This window comes from Dasypus novemcinctus, chromosome 1 (assembly GCF_030445035.2).
Source record: "Dasypus novemcinctus isolate mDasNov1 chromosome 1, mDasNov1.1.hap2, whole genome shotgun sequence".
Lineage (NCBI taxonomy): Eukaryota > Metazoa > Chordata > Mammalia > Cingulata > Dasypodidae > Dasypus > Dasypus novemcinctus.
The window spans coordinates 40,035,198-40,053,332 of record NC_080673.1 but is presented as its reverse complement, the minus strand read 5'-3'; positions in this window follow the sequence as shown (position 1 = coordinate 40,053,332).

Sequence of the window (18,135 nt, the reverse complement as noted above, 5' to 3'; positions counted from 1 at the left end):
AATAAAGAGAGCCCTGTGGCAAGAACTCAGCTACAAGCACGCCCATGACTGACTCTGGCCATGGTCAGAGCTCTGTGGCCATCATCATCGCCACCTAGAAAAAAGTCCCCTCCTCCCTGACTCTTTGCTTTACTGACTCAAGGCTAAAACCCTGGCCACCTGGCTCTGGCAGGCCCTGCCCATGTCAGAACCAGTGCCCAGCTTCCCAGGGAGTTGGGAAAGGGCATATGGGCCATTCGACTGCCTTCCCCAAGGCTCATCAGTGTCGCATCCTGGGCAGCCTCAAGTAGGACAGCTGCCCGCTGCATTTGTACTGAGGGGTTCCCCAAATCTTGTTATCTTTCGGCAGAGACAGGAATACTGGAGAGGTTGGCAGGGTTACAATCACTTTGTCTGGAGTCTGGGGTGGGGGCTGGGGGAGGACAGAGAGGCAGTTTGTAGCACGATGCTTAGTTTACATCATTCTGAAGCCCTGACTACCAGTCGGTCACTCTGTCTGTCCTGCTAACAGACTTCTACATTTGGGGTGTCAGTGGCCGTCTTAATATTCACACCCGGTCTCACCTTCAGTGTTCTAGTAACGAGTGGGTTGCCAATAATTTGTTCCTTTTCTATCAAAGAGGCTGAGAGCACTTTGCAAACATTAATAAGTGATAAGACGAAAGCACACAGTTGTGAATCAGTGGGGACTTTCTCAGCTAGCTCCTTCCTTGTTCCCCCATTCTGCCCATCAAGAATGGGGGAAGGGACATGCCTCCCCTTTCTTTCAGGCATCACCTTACCATGCTACCGCCTTCCTGGCACTTACAGTGGAAACTCTCTGCTTCCATTTCTAGCTAGACATGTAATCTACTTTCATTTGGGCGACTAATCCAGTTTGTTTGCTTGTTTGTTTCCGTGAGGCTGGGTGATGAGCCTTGCCCTGGTTTCTAGGTCTCATGTTCACTGGCAGTAAGCCAGGCCTCCTTTTTTCACCTGTGTGTGTGTGTATGTTTTCAAATAAGAGGAAACCAAGGCAGGTATTTGGGAAAGGCAGTCAAAATGCTGCAGCTGTTGTTCTTACAGAGTTGTTTGAAAAAATAACTCCATCATGAACTCCCCATCATCTTCCCAATCCATAGAATCAGCATTTTTGACAGTAGGTCCAAGAAAACTGCATTTTTACTATGTTCCTCAGAAGATGGTTGTACGCTCTAATTTGAAAACCACCAGCCCAGGTAGACATACGAATCAGCACATTAATATGATTTGAAATCACAGGTCTCAGATTACGTACCTCTGTGGTAAGTGATCATAAAATGAATATAATGGGCAGCAAATGAGCACTTTTTGGGAGCAGTTGCCTCCATTTCACAAGTCTTTAAAGACCACCTATTAAGTGCAAAGTCCATGCCAGAAAATATTCAGGAAATTACCAGTCTGGAAGTTGCATTAGTCCTGCCGTTTTCTGCCTTCTAAAATAGGGGAGCCCATCAGATGGAGTTAGAGGCTCTTCTGGCTCCAGTTTTCTACACCTTTTGCTCTTCAAATCTGTATCATTTAGGGTTAATTACAGCTGCAGAAGTTCATTTCTTCTCCATTTTCCAGAAAGTTGGAGGTAATGCTGTCCTCCATAGTTTCAAGGACCTAAGCTCTTTTCATTTTATTGCTTTGCTATTTTTGGCTCCCGTTTTCAAAATTGCCTCATGGTCCAAGATAGTTGCTGGAGCATCAGCCATTATATTTGAATTCTAGTCATCAGAAAGGAGAAAATAATAAGGAAGGATATTTCAAAAGTATTTCCTGAAAGCTTTACAAACATTTTCCTTTGGCATCCTTTTGGCCACTACTTAATTGTGCTGCCAGACCTGAGTGTAAGAAAGGCTGGAGTGGATGATGGACTGTGGTTAACAGGACAAATATGAGAATGTTCTCTCGTGAATGATAACAAATACAGGGTGTTAATAATCAGGTGGGTTGGGAGGGAAAACATACCAAATGTAAGATAGAGGCTATAGTTAGTAGAAATATTTGGGTGATGCTTTTTCATAGTTGGTAACAATGTTTCACAACAATGCGAAGTTTTGGTGGTGGGGTGAAGTATGGTAGCCCTATATGATGAGATGCATGTTTGTTTTGTAAGTTCAGAACTATTCCTATACATTTGTTGTTTATGTATGTTCATGTATGAATGATATGCTTCAATACAATTTTTTAATGAAATAAAGAAGAAAGGCTGGAAAATATAACCTTTACTGTGGCTGGCCATGTTTCCAGCTGAAGATTGTGGGTTCTATTACTGAGGGAGAAGAAAAGACTGGATATTGAGGGAGAACTAGCAATCTGTGGCACAGCCCACCTATTAGCCCCCCAAATATTCATGGGAATTCCTTTTCCTACATACAGAAGATACTTACCAACTCCCAAGGAAGGCAACTCCAAAAAGTCCCACTGAGTTATTCCATCCAGTTGAAAGTCCAGGATTTCTGGGTCATGTATAGATATGGCTCTTCATGGACAAGAACTCTTTAAATTAAAATACAAAGTTTCTGCTCCAACAAATGCAAATGGTGTAAGATAATCACCTTCAGAATAGGATAACCTTAATACAAATTACTATGTGGAAAACTAAATAGGAAACACAAACAAGTTACTGGTCCATAGCAAAGATCAAGTCTTGCCAGAGCAACTCTCTCTCAACTCATCTGGCTTGGGTATTATATATTCTATTTTCATTCTTTCAGTGGTTTTCACTAGGTTTTTCATTTTCATAACTGACTTAGTGACTAAAGTTAATCCTGAAAAATATAGAGAACCTATAACATTTTCATTGTGATCAGTCCTACACCTTCCATGTTATTGTTGCCTAATATTTTAGTTCCACCCTGTTTCTAACTCCTATTCTTATTTCCACATCAAGGTATTTTTTAAATAAAAGTCCCATTAAATTCGATGATAATTTAATCATCATTTCTTCTGGATTTAGTACATCCTTCAGTATTTCTTTCACTAAGGGTCTGTGAGTGGTAAATTCCATCAGTGTTTGTCTGAAATATCTTCATTTCATCCTCACCTTTCAATAACACTTTATCAGGGTTCAGAATTGTAGTAAGACAATTACCTTCTCTTGCCACTTTTAAGATATTATTTTGTGTGTTCTGTTCTCTCCTGCTACTGATAAGACATTTGCTGGCTGTCTAATGGGTATTCTGTTTTAAGTACTGGGTCCTGTTTTTTTCAGGTGATACCAGGGATTGAACCCAGGACCTTGTACATGGGAAGCAGGCACTCAACCACTTGAGCTATAAACGCTCCCCTTTACTTTTTGGTTGCTTTTAAAATATCCTCTGCTCAGAGCTTCTTCCACTTGAGGATTCTTATTGTTCACTAATGCTGCAAAATTCTCAGTGGTCTTCCTTCGATTAATGCCTCCCCTACACTCTCTTCTCACCTTCTAGAATTCCTATTAGACAATATAGATGTCAACATAGATCTAGACCTAGACCTAGACCTTGACCTAGACCTTAACCTAGACCTTGACCTTGACCTAGACCTAGACCTTGACCTATACCTTGACCTAGACCTAGACCTAGACCTAGACATGGGCACACTGTACATATCATGGGCTCTCCTTTCCTGAGCCAGACATGGAAATGAGAACAGCAGAATGGAGATAGAAACTTCCTGCTAACGATCCTCATCTCACCATACAGAGCAGAACAAAGCACCAAGAAACGCTCTCCTCTGATGCTCCTTCAGCGCACAGCCAGCAGAAGCCTCACACGTCTCTTCACCCAGATGGGCTTCTTAACACAAGGTGCAGGGGTGGAGTTTTTTGTACTTTGAGACATAGCAGGTTGTATAAGGTGTCACTCTGGACAACTTTATTTTTCTGTTTGTAATCTAAAATTCTATGATATATTAATTTTACAATAGTTACAAAGCAAAACTTTCTTCATTTCCCCTCTCCAGCTTTGAAGTATTAGCCGGAGAAAAGGGGTGGCGGGGTGTTTCTTTACTGCTTTGGGGAGTTGAGTCATGTCCCCCACAAAAGGCATGTTCAGGTCGCAACCCCTGGCCCATTTATACTTAGGACCTTTGAAGATGCTATTACTTAAGGTGTCCCCAAACTGAATGGGAGTGGGCCCCAGTATGGGTGAAGTCGTTGGAGCAAAGGAAATTTGCCATCGGAAGCAGCCCCTGGAAGCAGCCAGCAGCTTGAAGCCAATGGAACCCAGAAGAGAAAGGAGAGGACGCCACCATGAGCATTGCCACATGATGGAAAAGCCAAGAACCCCAGGATTCTTGACCAGCCAGAAGATCCTGATCTGGGGAGGAAACAAGCCTTCCAGCCTCTGAAACCATGAGCCAATAAATTCCTGTGGTTGAGCCAACCCATTGCATGATATTTGTTTTAGCAGTTAGGAAACTAAGGCAACTGCTTTTGGTTTTCTGAGCTTGCAGTGGTTAGAGAATCAGACTTTACAGCCTGACACTGGGCACTCTCACTATCATATTGTGCTAGAAAAGAAATGGCACAAAATTCAAAATGGCCCCCAGCCTCATGATGGCCAAAGCTTTGATTTTGTTTGAGAGTTGAAGGTGAGGCCATGAAATAGCATCCTATTTTCATCCAAGATTCACTCTGTTTCTTTATAGGAGAATATCAAGTGAATCTGGCAGTTCTCATGAAAACATGAATGAAATTTTGAGCCCTAGACCATGGATTCCTTGAGGGCCAGGACTGTGCCCCTGCCACCAGATGGAAGAAAGAACGAAAAACAGATAAGGCAGAGGACTGCGTCTGGACTCCTCCACACCAAGATCCCTCATTTGAACACCCCCTCTCCTGAGGAGGTGACTCATAGCCACTGTCTGATGGTGGGTAAGAAAAAATATGTTTCTGTTAGCACCTTACATGGGAGAGCAGGACTCATCACTGGGGGCTTTGGTAAGTTCGATGTTCTATACAGGCCCTCTGCAGCCTTGGATGTTGTACTGTCTTGGCATCAGGTAACGTGAATTCCTTTCTTCATTGTCGTGGAAGCTCTGGCGGATTACCAAAAGCAGAAACTTCCTCACTGAACAAACATTCATTGAGCACCTACTATATGCAGTGGGCACAATAAAACCTAGGCCCTGGGAGCACAAGGGTGAAGGAGTAGGAAAAATAAACATGTGGTGACAGCACAGAATTGACGGGTTATAGGGGCAGGCAGTGGGCACATTGGATCTGCCAAGGAGGGGCACATAACTCAGGGCAGGGGGGCTGGGGAGTATTTTTATAGAAGAGGCGACAAGAGAGCTGAGCATTGGAAGATAAGGTTCAGATTTGCTAGACTTTTAGTTTCGATTGTTTGGTTTTTTTATCAGAGAAGTTGTGGGTTTACAGAACAATCATGCATAAAATACAGGATTCCCATATACCATGCTGTTATAAACACCTTGCTTCAGGGTAAAACATTTGTTACAATTGATGATAGCGTGTTTTCATAATTGTACTATTAACTATAGTCCATAGTTTAACTTAGGGTTCACATAGTGCCATTGATTTTTTTATTTTATTTTATTCTATTACCATATATACAACATACCCACACTTTAACCACATTCAGATATATATTTCAGTGCTGTTAATTATGTTCACAGTGTTGTGCTACCATCACCACCATCCATTACCAAAACATTCCCATCGTTCCAAGTAGGAACTCTGTACATTTTAAGCCTTAACTTCCTATTCCTTACCCCACCCTGTCCCCTGGAAAGCTATAGTCTAGATTCTGACTTTATATGAGTTTGTTTATTCTAATTATTTCATATTAGCAAGATCATACAATATTTTTCCTCTTGTGTCTGGTTTATTTCACTCAACATGATGTCTTCAAGGTTCATCCATGATTGTCGCCTGTATCAGGACTTCTTTTTATGGCTGATAATAGTCCGCTGGATGTATATACCACATTTTATTTATCCATTCATCAGCTGATGGACATAAAAGGCTCTCTCTTCGTTCCTGACTCCATGTGGCCTACACAGTCTTGTGAGCGTTGGAGTCACAGAGCTTTACGTGTAACCCGCAGGGCTGGTGGAGCTCTGGCCACGTGCCTTCAAAGGGGAGCGCAGGAACACATTGTCACTATGGAGGAAATTACCCCTGGCTGCTCAGCTCTTAATCCCAGCACTGCGTCTTGTCTGTGTCTTTGTACCTGTTGGCGCACAGACTTGGGGCCTACTCAGATCCCAGGATCTCCTGGTAGCTTTGGCAATGCTTGGTCCTCAGGTCACCTCTTCCCAAACCAATGTCCTCATCCTCCCTCCAGTCACAAGCTGCCACTTGACAACTCTTGTCACCCTGCCCTGGAGTGACAGCATTGACTGATGGTATCCCCTCAGTTGTTCCAGGGTCCCTTGGTAGGTCTGGAGAAGAGGTGTTTTTTCCTGTGTAGATTTGATTCTCATGGAAAAGTCAAGGTACTTGTAGTTGGTGTCTCCCTACCTCTTCCCATCCCCATCCCCATTACCAAGAGCACCGGGCCTGCCACTATCATGACTCTTATCATGGTATATTTCAATGAACTGTAATTCTTCCCATGCCCACCTCTTACTAGTCTATGAATGATTGGAGGGAATGAACTGGATCTTTTTTCTTTGTGTCTTCTGTATCTCACAAAATGCTTTGAATAAGTACTTGCTTGATAAATGTTTTGTTTTTTTTTTAAAAAAGATTTATTTAACTCCCTCCCCCCCCCCCCCCCGCCCCGTTGTCTGCTCTCTGTGTCCATATGATGTGTGCTTCTGTGTCCACTTGTATTCTTGTCATGGGACACTGCGTCATCTTGCTGCATCAGCTCTCTGTGTGTGTGGTGCCACTCCTGGACTGGCTATACTTTTTTTCACCCTGGGCAGCTCTCCTTGCGGTGCTTGCTCCTTGTATGTGGTGCTCCCCTACACAGTGGACACCCCTGCGTGACACGGCACTCCTTGTGTGCATCAGCACTGCGCATGGGCCAGCTCATCACATGGGTCAGGAGGCCCTGGGTATCAAACCCTGGACCTCCCATGTGGTAGGCAGGTACTCTATCAGTCGAGGCACAACTGCTTCCCAATAAATGTTTTTTAAAACATACAATTAATGAGCATAAAGAGGATGAGGATGAGTGCTTAATATGTGTCAAACCCTAAACATTAGATTTATATAAAAACTCTTTTACTCCCCACAACAATCTTACAGATGAGGAAACTGAGGCACACAGACTGAGATAATTTGTAATTAGTCACATTTTAATAAGAGGCAGAGCCAGGTTCCAAAGTCATGCTCCCAAGTATACAGTCCCACTCGCACAATCTGCTGCTCATACAAACCCTAAAACAACTTCCATGATTTAAGGCCCTCTCCTGTCTGCTATTTCTCTCACATACTTCAAGAACTGGAAGAACTCCATCATCATGAGTGGGATTATGGAAAGAGCTGCTTATTGAGCGTTAGAGGCCTGGGTGCTGGGCCTGACAGCTGCCCTGGGTGCTTTGAGCCATGTAGTTTCCTTATTTATAAAGTAAGGCGGGTAGACTAGAAGACCTTTGTCATCTAAACACAGGGGAAGGCTCTGGCTTGCAGAATTTCATTTTTGTCTGCTCTTGCTAACTCTAATAGGAACTTTTGTGATTCTCCTATCAGGTCTTGATGGCACTGGCTTATCACTGAGTCAGTGCAGCTTCTCCGACCTCACTTCATTCACAATCATTCACAATCCTTCTGGAGGTTCCCATAATCCCTTGGGAACTATAAATCCATTTGAGACTACAACAAAGGCTCAGGACACATCTTCTGGGCAGGGGGAAGGGGGACTGCACAATTTCATATATATACATTTTGCAAATGACTGCAGGGGTTCCAGACCCTTAAGCAAGCCCAGGATAAAATCTCCTGCGCTAGAATATGAGCAGGAAATAACAGAAGCTGAAAATTAAAACCAGCGCTGATGAAAGCTGTGATCAGAGGGAAGGCTGAGCTTCGGTGGAATGGGGTTGGGGTCTGCTGCTGGTGGTGCTTTGGCCTCATCCCTAGTCCATCCAGAGAGAACTTCAAGACCCCTCGGTGGGCCCTGGAGCAGGCTCTGGGAGAGAAATGCTGCAGACTGCGCTCCGGTTTGCCTGCCACCTAAGTCTTCTGGGGACCCTGCTGGGAGTGGGGCGGCAGGAACACCTGAGTCCTGTAGCAAGCCCTCACGGACCAATCTACCCCTTCAGGGAACATTAACTGCCAAAAGCAACGTCTCTCGCGCCCCCGCCCCCTCCGCAGCGCTCGCACACAGAGGCACCTGGCGCTTTCCAAATGCGTTCCAGCTTGTGCACGGCTGCAGTCTTTACTGGGAAGTGCTCGGTCTTTAAGAGCAGACTTACTTAATTCAATACCTTAAGGTCCCTTAAGCCAAGAGATATCCATATAGATAAAACTCCAAGGAGTGCAAAGCTTTTAACATAATTGCTTCTAAAAATACCTTTTGGAAAGGCATGGCGAAGTTAAATTTAATACGTTCAAACAGACCCTAAGGAAAAGCTGCCGCCGAAACCTTCTCAAACACTGTAATCTTAGGATTGTTTGCCTCTCGTTCTGGTTCTTTATCCTGGATCCTGTCATGCATCGCTATACCTTATGCAAAGGAGCTTATTTTGCTAACTAAGACTTTTTGCATGTTCCTCCCAATAAGTCCGCCTGCCAGCTCCTCAGCACCGTTCACTCTTCTTTTGTCCCTGGAGGCACAATTAACCCATCCTTCTGGAGCAGCAAAACCTGCCTCTTTATAGATTAAAGCAAATGCACAGGAGACCTAAGAAACCAATGTCAATATGACGAGCTTAAAGACCTGTAAGTAAACGAAGGGGCTGGGGTTTCCTATGTGTGTTTGATTTGCTTGCTCTGGGATAGTCCTATCTTTGTTGAAGAATATTTACCACTTTTAAGACAGGACATGAAAGTGGCTCTAAGTTTTTTAACAGCATAATGGAGTACAACTATTCCTATGGATGAGTTGTGTTTTCAGTAATAAACTAGAACAAATAAAGTGAGGAATGAGAACATGGGCCATTATTTGGGGAGTGCTGGGGGTCCCATCACTATCTCACAAAATGGAACAATTATATTTTTGTCTCAACCAAATACATGATTCGTGTGAAAATATATTGGTTTTGGATTCAGCAGTGCCTGCATGCACCTCATTCTGGAAAGACACAATTCACACAAAAATTGACTGTTGAAAAAACAGGTATTACTAAGACAGAATTTTAATACAATTAAGCAGATATCTTTTTTAAAAGCAGTTGCTTCCTAGTTTATTTTTTATAAAGACTATGAGTCATATTCAGTCTGACTCTGAACCTGTGGTAAGTATAGCCAGAACATAGGCTTTTAGTAGCAATTATGGGAGGCAGCATTAACTATTGGGTTTCTTCTGCTTTTAAAAATGTGCCCTTTTGTTCTCTCTCCTCTGGGAGGAACGGGCCTCTTTTGTTCTCTCCTCCAGCCTTCAGCCTGTGGGGCGGCTCCTTTGAGTAGCCTGGGGCACAAGTGCCCTCTCCTGGACAATCTACTAATTGCAAATTCAGAAATAGGGCCTTGGTTAGCAATGTTTCAGTAGAGAGCTCTAAAGAAACTGATATGTTCCCTACATTCAAAAATACATTATTTTTATGTCAGAAGATAAATAGACTTGCTTTGGAATTTTCTAAGTGATTTGTGGGAGTCTATTACTTTAACAATTTTCTTAAAAAGATATGACCCCACTTTATTACCAAAACTGTATTTTTAAAATCAAATGACTTGGTTTTTTTTTTCCTCCATTTAAATTATTATTATTTTTTTTAAAGATTTATTTATTTATTTAATTTCCCCCCTCCCCTGGTTGTCTGTTCTTGGTGTCTATTTGCTGCGTCTTGTTTCTTTGTCCGCTTCTGTTGTCGTCAGCGGCACGGGAAGTGTGGGTGGCACCATTCCTGGGCAGGCTGCTCTTTCTTTCACGCTGGGCAGCTTTCCTCACGGGCGCACTCCTTGCTCGTGGGGCTCCCCCACGCGGGGGACACCCCTGTGTGGCACGGCACTCCTTGCGCGCATCAGCACTGTGCATGGCCAGCTCCACACGGGTCAAGGAGGCCCGGGGTTTGAACTGCGGACCTCCCATATGGTAGACGGACGCCCTAACCACTGGGCCAAAGTCCGTTTCCCTAAATTATTTTTTAATGTATATGATTTTAAACTCCTTCCTTTTAAAGAAGAGGAACAAAATAAATAGCAAGAGCATGAAGGACATTTGTTTTCAATAAGGATCTTTGAAATCCCTGCAAGAAGATAAAAATTATTTTGTTAATTCCCAGATCAAATTATTGTCTTGCAGTCACAAAATGCTTAGGGAACTATCATACACTCCCCTAAAGTGCTATGTAGTGATAATAAAGAGTATCTTTCACAATCTCTCCAGAGTGACTATTGAAGGGTAAATGCGCCACAGTTACTTTTTTTTTTTTTTTTTTAACTCATCAGGGAAAGGAAGAATAGAGCATGGCCTTGCTATTTCCTTAATCTTATTTGTGGGAGTATTCAGTTTGTGAAGGATTAGCAAATGCCAGGGCCACTGCTTACTCACTTCAGACCTTGGGCAGTTTACTTGACTTTTCTAAGCCTCAGTTTCACCTTGGTGGTTTAGAGCTGTCAAATACCTCAGAAAAACAGGTGCTTAAACTTAATCCATTCCTGTGGGTGTGAACTCATTGTAAGCAGAAGCTTTTGGTAAGGCTACTTCAGTTAAGGTGTGGCCCACCTCAATCAGGATGGGTCTTAATCCTGTTACTAGAGTCCTTTATAAGCAGAATGAAACTGAGACAGAGAAAGTCACAGAGGGAGCAGCCAGCAGCTGAAATCATTGGAACCTGGAGAGGCTGCCATGTGCATTGCCATGTGACAGAGGAGTCCAGGACCAAGGATTCACCATCAGCCATCCCCAGAATGCAGGTTTTGGGAAGAAAGCATTGCCTTGATTTGGGCATTTTTCTATCTTCAAAACTGTGAGCTAATAAATTCCTGTTGCTTAAGCTAATCAATTGCATGGTATTTCCTTGAGCAGCCAAGGAGATTAAAACATCCACTATATGAAAAATGGGGATCATAGTGGTGGAAATTAAATGAGATGATTCCCTGGTAGTGCTGAGCACAGTGTTTTCCATATATTAAGTGTTCAACAAAGGTCACCATCATCATCTGGAAAATTACTTTCTTTCTGTCTTCCACTGCTCCCCTCTCTTATGTTCACTTTTTTATTGTAAAATGAAACATACAGAGCCCACACCCAACAAATGTAGAGTTATTAGAAGCTAAATACCCATGTACCCAAATCTGCTGACCACCTAAGAAGCCCCTCCATTGCCCTTCCCCATTCTAACCTCAACTCCTTCCCTCCCCTGAAAAGTAACACTATCCTAACTTTTATGAGTCTCTCCCTTGTGTTTCTTGATGGTTTTATCATTCAAATGTGCATACCTAGACACTGTAGTTTAGTTTGACCCACCCCCTTATTTTTAAATTTTATGTCTTTTAAGTTTATTTTAATCTACTTGTTCCCCTCCAGCCCTTTCTTTTCTTTTCAATTTATCTTTTGAAAACCTGGGCTGTTTGACCTATAGAGCTTCTCAGTCTAAATTTTGCTGAGGGCAGACTCATGCTGCAATGCAACATGTCCCTCTATCCTCTTTATTTCCTGCAAATTGGCAACTGAATCCAGAGGCCCAATCAGACTCAGGTTCAATGTCTTTGACTAGATTCTAGGTGAGGCTGTGTTCCTTCACCAGGAGGCACATTTTGCCTTGCCTCTCTTTCATGATGTTAGCAGTTACTGATGCTCAGTGCCTTAGATCCACTAAGTTCACTGGAGTCTATAAAATGGTGATTTTTTGACTCTACCATTTAGTTTTCATTTATTAGTTAGAATACTTCTATAAAGTGTTGCTTCCCTTCATCTTATATTTGGTTATTAGTGGTACAGTTTATATAGAAAAAGCAAGATAAAAGCTTAACTTTCTTTGCTTTAATTACCTGTTTTCAAGATAAATTAGTTCCTGTGGTGGCTTTAAAACATGATTGCAAATTCTTTGACACTCATCTTCAAGAGGTGGGGGTCTATGTCCCCTTCTTGGAATCCGGATAGACGTGTGACTGCTTCAGCCAGTAGAGTGCAGCAGAAATGACCATTTGGGACTTCCACGTCTATGTTGTAAAAGGTCACACAGCTTCTGCCTGCTTCCTTGAATATGTGCTCATGGAGCCCTGAGGTGTCTTGTGAGAAATTCAACTGCCTTGAGGCCACCATCTTAGAAAGGGCATGTGTAGGCACCCATTTGATGCCCCTAGCTGATCACAGGCTTTGAGTTTTCCCAGCATCAGCCCCCATACGCAACTAGAGAAGCTTCCAGGTGATTCCAGCCCAGCCATTTCCATCACCCAGATGAAGCTCCAGACATCAAGGAACAGAGACAAGCCATTTCCACTAGGCCTGGCCTGTAGTCCGGAAATACAGAATCCATGAGCATTATAAAATTGTTATTTTATGCTACTAGGTCTTGGGGAAGTTTGTTATATAGCAATATTTCATCAGAATAGTTCCTTATCACCCTCTGAAGGTGATCAATAAGATTTAAACATATCTAATTATTTCAATGAGTTGCAATTATTATTTGATACTCAAAATGTCCCTTATTTTGCCAATGGCTCCTCTTCAGGTGTGATTCTAAATCCTTCTGACATGACTCTTTTAATCTTTACTTACATTTTGTATAAGAGATCCAGGCTTATATTATTTCAGGTTTCAACCATTTCTCCAAGAATTCCTTAGGTCTTTTAGTGAGAAATAGTATTTCAAGCCCACACACTGGGCACTAGGAATGTTCATGCAACTGGATTGGTGAGTGTTTCTATCTACAGAGAGAGAGAGAGAGAAAGAAAGAGAGAGAGATAAATTATAAATGCAGAAAGAGCAGATAAAATATCTCATGAAATCATCATAATATTTCCAATTCAGGACCTCAGATTTTTTTACTTAACCACTTCTACATCATATCCATATCTCCTTTCTTGCACACTGACAGTCCTAGTTCTAGAGGGTAGGGATGATAGAATTAGGATATCCCATAATTGCCAATTTACTTTAGGACATCTTTTGTGTACAATAGTCTCAAAATTATATTACTAACACCACCAATAAAATTACTGAGGATAGTTAAAAATTTTTTGTATGTGCCCTTTCCATTCCTTCTCATTTATTTTTTAGAGTTGGACTCTATCTATGTTATCTGCTAATTACCCTCCTTTTGAATCCTCGTTTAGCTTTAGTTCTACAATTAATATATGTCTAATATTCATCACCAGTATCTATGCCAATATATATGTAATAATTTTAGTTTAGTTGTCTGAGGCTTATTCTTTAGTTGGTATCTCTGGAAGGGCTCATAGAAACAATATTCTTGGAGTTCTTTCATGTTGATAACATGTTGCTTTTACCCTTATACCTGAAAGTCAGTTTTGCTAGATATAAAATAATTGGCTTATATTTTCTTTCCTTGGGTTTCTTAAATATGTTATTCCATTTTCTTTTGATGATGTTCCAATTTTCTTTCCATTGGAAGTTTCTTACAACTTTACATAGATTTTTCTTTTACTTTGAAGTTCAACAATTTTACTAGAATTTGTCTTGGAGTTGGTTGTCCTGGATAAATATTTGATATATGTATTATGTCTTTCAATATATAGTTTCAAATCTTTTTCTTTCTCAGCCAAGTTTTCTTGAATTATACTTTTTAGTATTTGCTTTGTTCCCTTGTTTTGTTGTTGCTGTTTTTCTTTTAGGAATGCCTGCTGTCCATATGTTGGATCTTCTTTGTCTTCAGTATTCATCACTTTCTCTCAAATCCTTTTCATCTCTTTCTTCATTTTTAATTGATGTTTTAAAGTTTCTTCTTTTTCTCCTATTTCTTTTTCTCCTATTTCTTCTAGTTGTGTCCTCATTTCTGAAATGACTTTAGTTTTATTTCTATTTTTCTGAGCTCTGTCACCTCATTTCTGAGCTTGTCTAGTTCTGATTATGTTGTTCTTTCATTTCTCATATAGTTTTCTTAGTGCTTCACTCATTTTGAAAGAAACTTGATAGCTTTGATATTTTCTGTAGACATTTTTTCTGGTATGCCTACATGATCTGTAGGATTATTATTCTATATTCTCCTTTTTTCTTATAAGAACATTCAATGAAATTGTATTTTATTTTTCTTTGCACATTTTTAAATGAAATTAGTTTTCTTAAGTTTCATTTTTCTATTTTTCATTTTTTTTAAGATTTAATTTTTATTTATTTCTTCCCCTTCCCTGACCCCCCCCCGCCCCCCTGCCCCCCCCCTCCAGTTGTCTGCTCTCTGTATCCATTCACTGTGTGTTCTTCTGTGTCCGTTTGTATTCTTGTCAGTAGCACCGGTAATCTGTGTCTCTTTTTGTTGCATCATCTTACTGCATCAGCTCTCCGTGTGTGCAGTGCCACCCTGGGCAGGCTGCACTTTTTTCGCATTGGGCGGCTCTCCTTATGGGGTGCACTCCTTGCGCGTGGGGCTCCCCTATACGGGGGACACCCCTGTGTGGCACGGCACTCCTTGCACACATCAGTACTGCGTGTGGGCCAGCTCACCACACAGGTCAGGAGGCCCTGAGTTTGAACTGTGGACCCCCCATGTGGTAGGCAGATGCTCTATCTGTTAAGCCAAATCTGCTTCCCAGTTTTCCTTAACTTTTAGAAGGAGGTAGGATAGCTTTTCTCTCTTCACAGTGCTCCCTCTTGTTTTTTGTGTGAGTGTGTATATGGAATGTATGCTCATACCTATGGCAGTTTGCTTTTGAAGACTTTCTCTTTCCTTTATCTTCGTTGTCCATGTCCTGCTCTATTTGATTCAGCTCCCACAGTTTCTCCTCAGTGTGAATCCCTGCCTTGGAGGGACCCAAGATGGACTTGTTGGAGAGTTCAGCAGGACTTCACTGCTCCAGCCCCTACTGAGGGTTCACCATGGACCTCTTCCCTTAAGCCACTATTGTATTGGGTAGAACCTTCCGTTTTCAGCTGCTGTTTTCCAGCTGTTCCAACGTGCTTCCCATTGAATACCTAATGACTACTCTGAGATTCTTCTGTTCAAGGGTCTGTCAGATGTCCCATTGCTTCCCTCTGCTTCCTTCTGCACAGACACAACCATGCATGCCTCATGCCCATGGTGGTTTGCTCTTAACTGTTTATATTTTGAGATTTGTGGGAATGGCTTAATTTCCAGTTTCATTGTAAAGATGGGTGTTTGGTTTTGCTACTTAGTTGTTCTTTCCACTTTTATGAGAGGATTTGGAGTGATTTTTAAAACTATGCTGACATGCTGCCATCCTTCCAGACTCTCTCGGACCATTTCACTGAAAGTGAAATTCAACTTGCCTGTCCGTTTTGCTATTTGATTTTCACTTGACACTGGACCCCTGTCCAGTATAGAGTCAGACTGAGGTTGATAATCATATTGGGGACCATTAGTTACTTCAAATAGTGCATGTTCTTCTTCCCAATGGTTAATTACAGCTGAATGCTCCTGGAACTCTTGATATTTTCAAATCACATTTGGCAGCCAGCAATCAGCAAGTCCACCTAAGGCTGCTGACCAAAATTCCATCTGCATCAGATCAGGCCATGGCCCTTCTTTCCTGATCACTTTGTGTGTCCACTGTGCATTTCACTGATAGAGTACCTTTCACTGAGAATGTATTGTGAATATATACTTTGCAAATTTCAGGATTCCTCTCTAATTCCATGAGCTAAATATCTAGCATCCCATGAAACCTGGGGTCTGTATAAAATTAACATCCCTTAAGACAGGAATAATCGCATTCTAAACTAATATCTATTCTGATTGCATTGTACTTAAAATCACTTCCACAACAGGTATTTATCAAATGCCAACTATCCAACCACACACTTTACCAGATGCTAGGAACATGAAGATAAATATAGCCTGCTCTCTCCCTTAGGGAATAGGGAAGATGGAGAAAGGAATATTAATTGTGGTGCAGGGAAACAACTGCAAGAATAGCAATGTAGATTATATTAATACAATGTGCTAGGGTGGGTGCAAAGAAAGAAGCAACCGTCAATAGAAGTTCCTACATCAGAAAACAAAACTGCATGTGTTCTAACATCATCCAACCTTTAAAATATATGTATTTGGCAAAGAATGGAATGGAATGCAGAATTGCAAATATAGTTTTTGTGTTAACAGGAGAATAATAAATATTGGGTTTTTTTGTTAAGTATCCTTTATGGACATCACTTTTTAATAATGAATGATAAATGATCCTTAGCTATTTTCTTGATGACGTTTCACCTGAGTAAATAAGGCATCATCTGGCCCTGATGGAGGGCACCTGTGGGAGCTACCATCCTGTTTCCCTCACTATAAGTACTGGTAGGAAAACACTGTGAGATTTCAAATGTGTCACTGTTGGGAGCGATAAAAAGAATGTATGTCGAACTCAGCGAGAATCAGTAGCACGGCTGCCAGAGAAGAGCCAACCCTCTCAATTAAGCAAACTATAATTAGCTCCTCACAATATGTCAGGTCCCACAACATGGCAGAATCCAAATCTGCCCTGTCACTTCCTTATTCTTCTTCCCCTTCAGGCCTTTGTTCTCCGTTTTCCCGCCACTGCCCAGATTGACAAGGCAGTGCGCAGGCGCTAGGCAGGTAAACTGAAACCCACCCTATACGTCAGTAGTGATCATAGCCAATCCCTAACTTCCACCCCCGCCTATTACCCCTCCCCTTCCCAAGAGTATATATGCTTTGTTCCCCTCAATAAAATTTGCAGCTTGATCCTCACCCTGTCTCGCTGTCATTCCTCGCGTCTCCTGTCTCATCATTCTCTTCCGCGCAAGCCATGAGCCCCAGTTTGCTGCCCCGCTGGCCGGGGCATTCACATGTCACCATCATTACGATTTCCAAGACAGACAAGGAGGAGGAAAAGCTGACTAGGAAAATGACGATGGCATCAATCCCAGACAGAATCCTTTTGAACCAAAGGCTGAAGACGGGAAATGCCAAGCAGGTGCTTCCAGAATCATGAGACGCTAAGCAAGCACGGCAGAATCTGTGCTGGCGGAGAGGCTCGGGAGACCCAGGGACTGGCCCTGCATGTGCAGAAGCCGCAGCGACATCTGTGCGCGCACAGTAGGTGGGGAACCAGAGATCGAATTACCCCGAGAAGTCCACCAGATCCCTCCCACTGCCCGCGCTGGGAAGAGCATGGGGATTTTAACAGAGGCAGAAGTAAAGCTGTGTTTTAGAGAAAACAGCTGCTTCTACATACAGACAGAATAAGGGCATCTGAGCGATCTGAAAAAGGGAGAGGTAGTCAGTGCTGATTAACCCTAGAAGACTGTCACCCAGGGTGCCAGGAGAACCACAGGACTCACCAAAGACATAGCTGCTCCTGGTCATTGTAGCCCCACCCGAAGCCCCTCCAGCCCTCTTCTTCAGCATCTCAGCACTGGGGCCCATTTTCTTTTTCTTTTTTTTAAGATTTATTTGTTTATTTATTTCTCTCCCCTTCCCCCGGCCACCCCGGTTGTCTGTTCTCTGTGTCTATTTGCTGCGTCTTCTTTGTCTGCTTATGCTGTGAGCAGCACCCGAAATCTGTGTTTATTTTTGTTGCATCATCTTGCTGTGTCAGCTCTCCGTGTGGGCGGTGCCATTCCTGGGCAGGCTGCACTTTCTTTCGCGCTGGGCAGCTCTCCTTACGGGGCGCACTCCTTGCGCGGGGCTCCCCTACACGGGGGACACCCCTGCATGGCACAGCACTCCTTGCGTGCATCAGCGCTGCGCATGGCCAGCTCCACACGGGTCAAGGAGGCCCGGGGTTTGAACCGTGGACCTCCCATGTGGTAGACGGACACCCTAACCACTGGGCCAAGTCCGCCGCCCAACTGGGGCCCATTTTCAGTGGTATTGGGCCGTAAACTAACATCTGAGCAGAGTCAGGAGCTTCAGAGAATGAACCATGGAGCTCCCCGCCCTATCCAGTGGGACTACAGCTCAAACCCGTAAATGAAG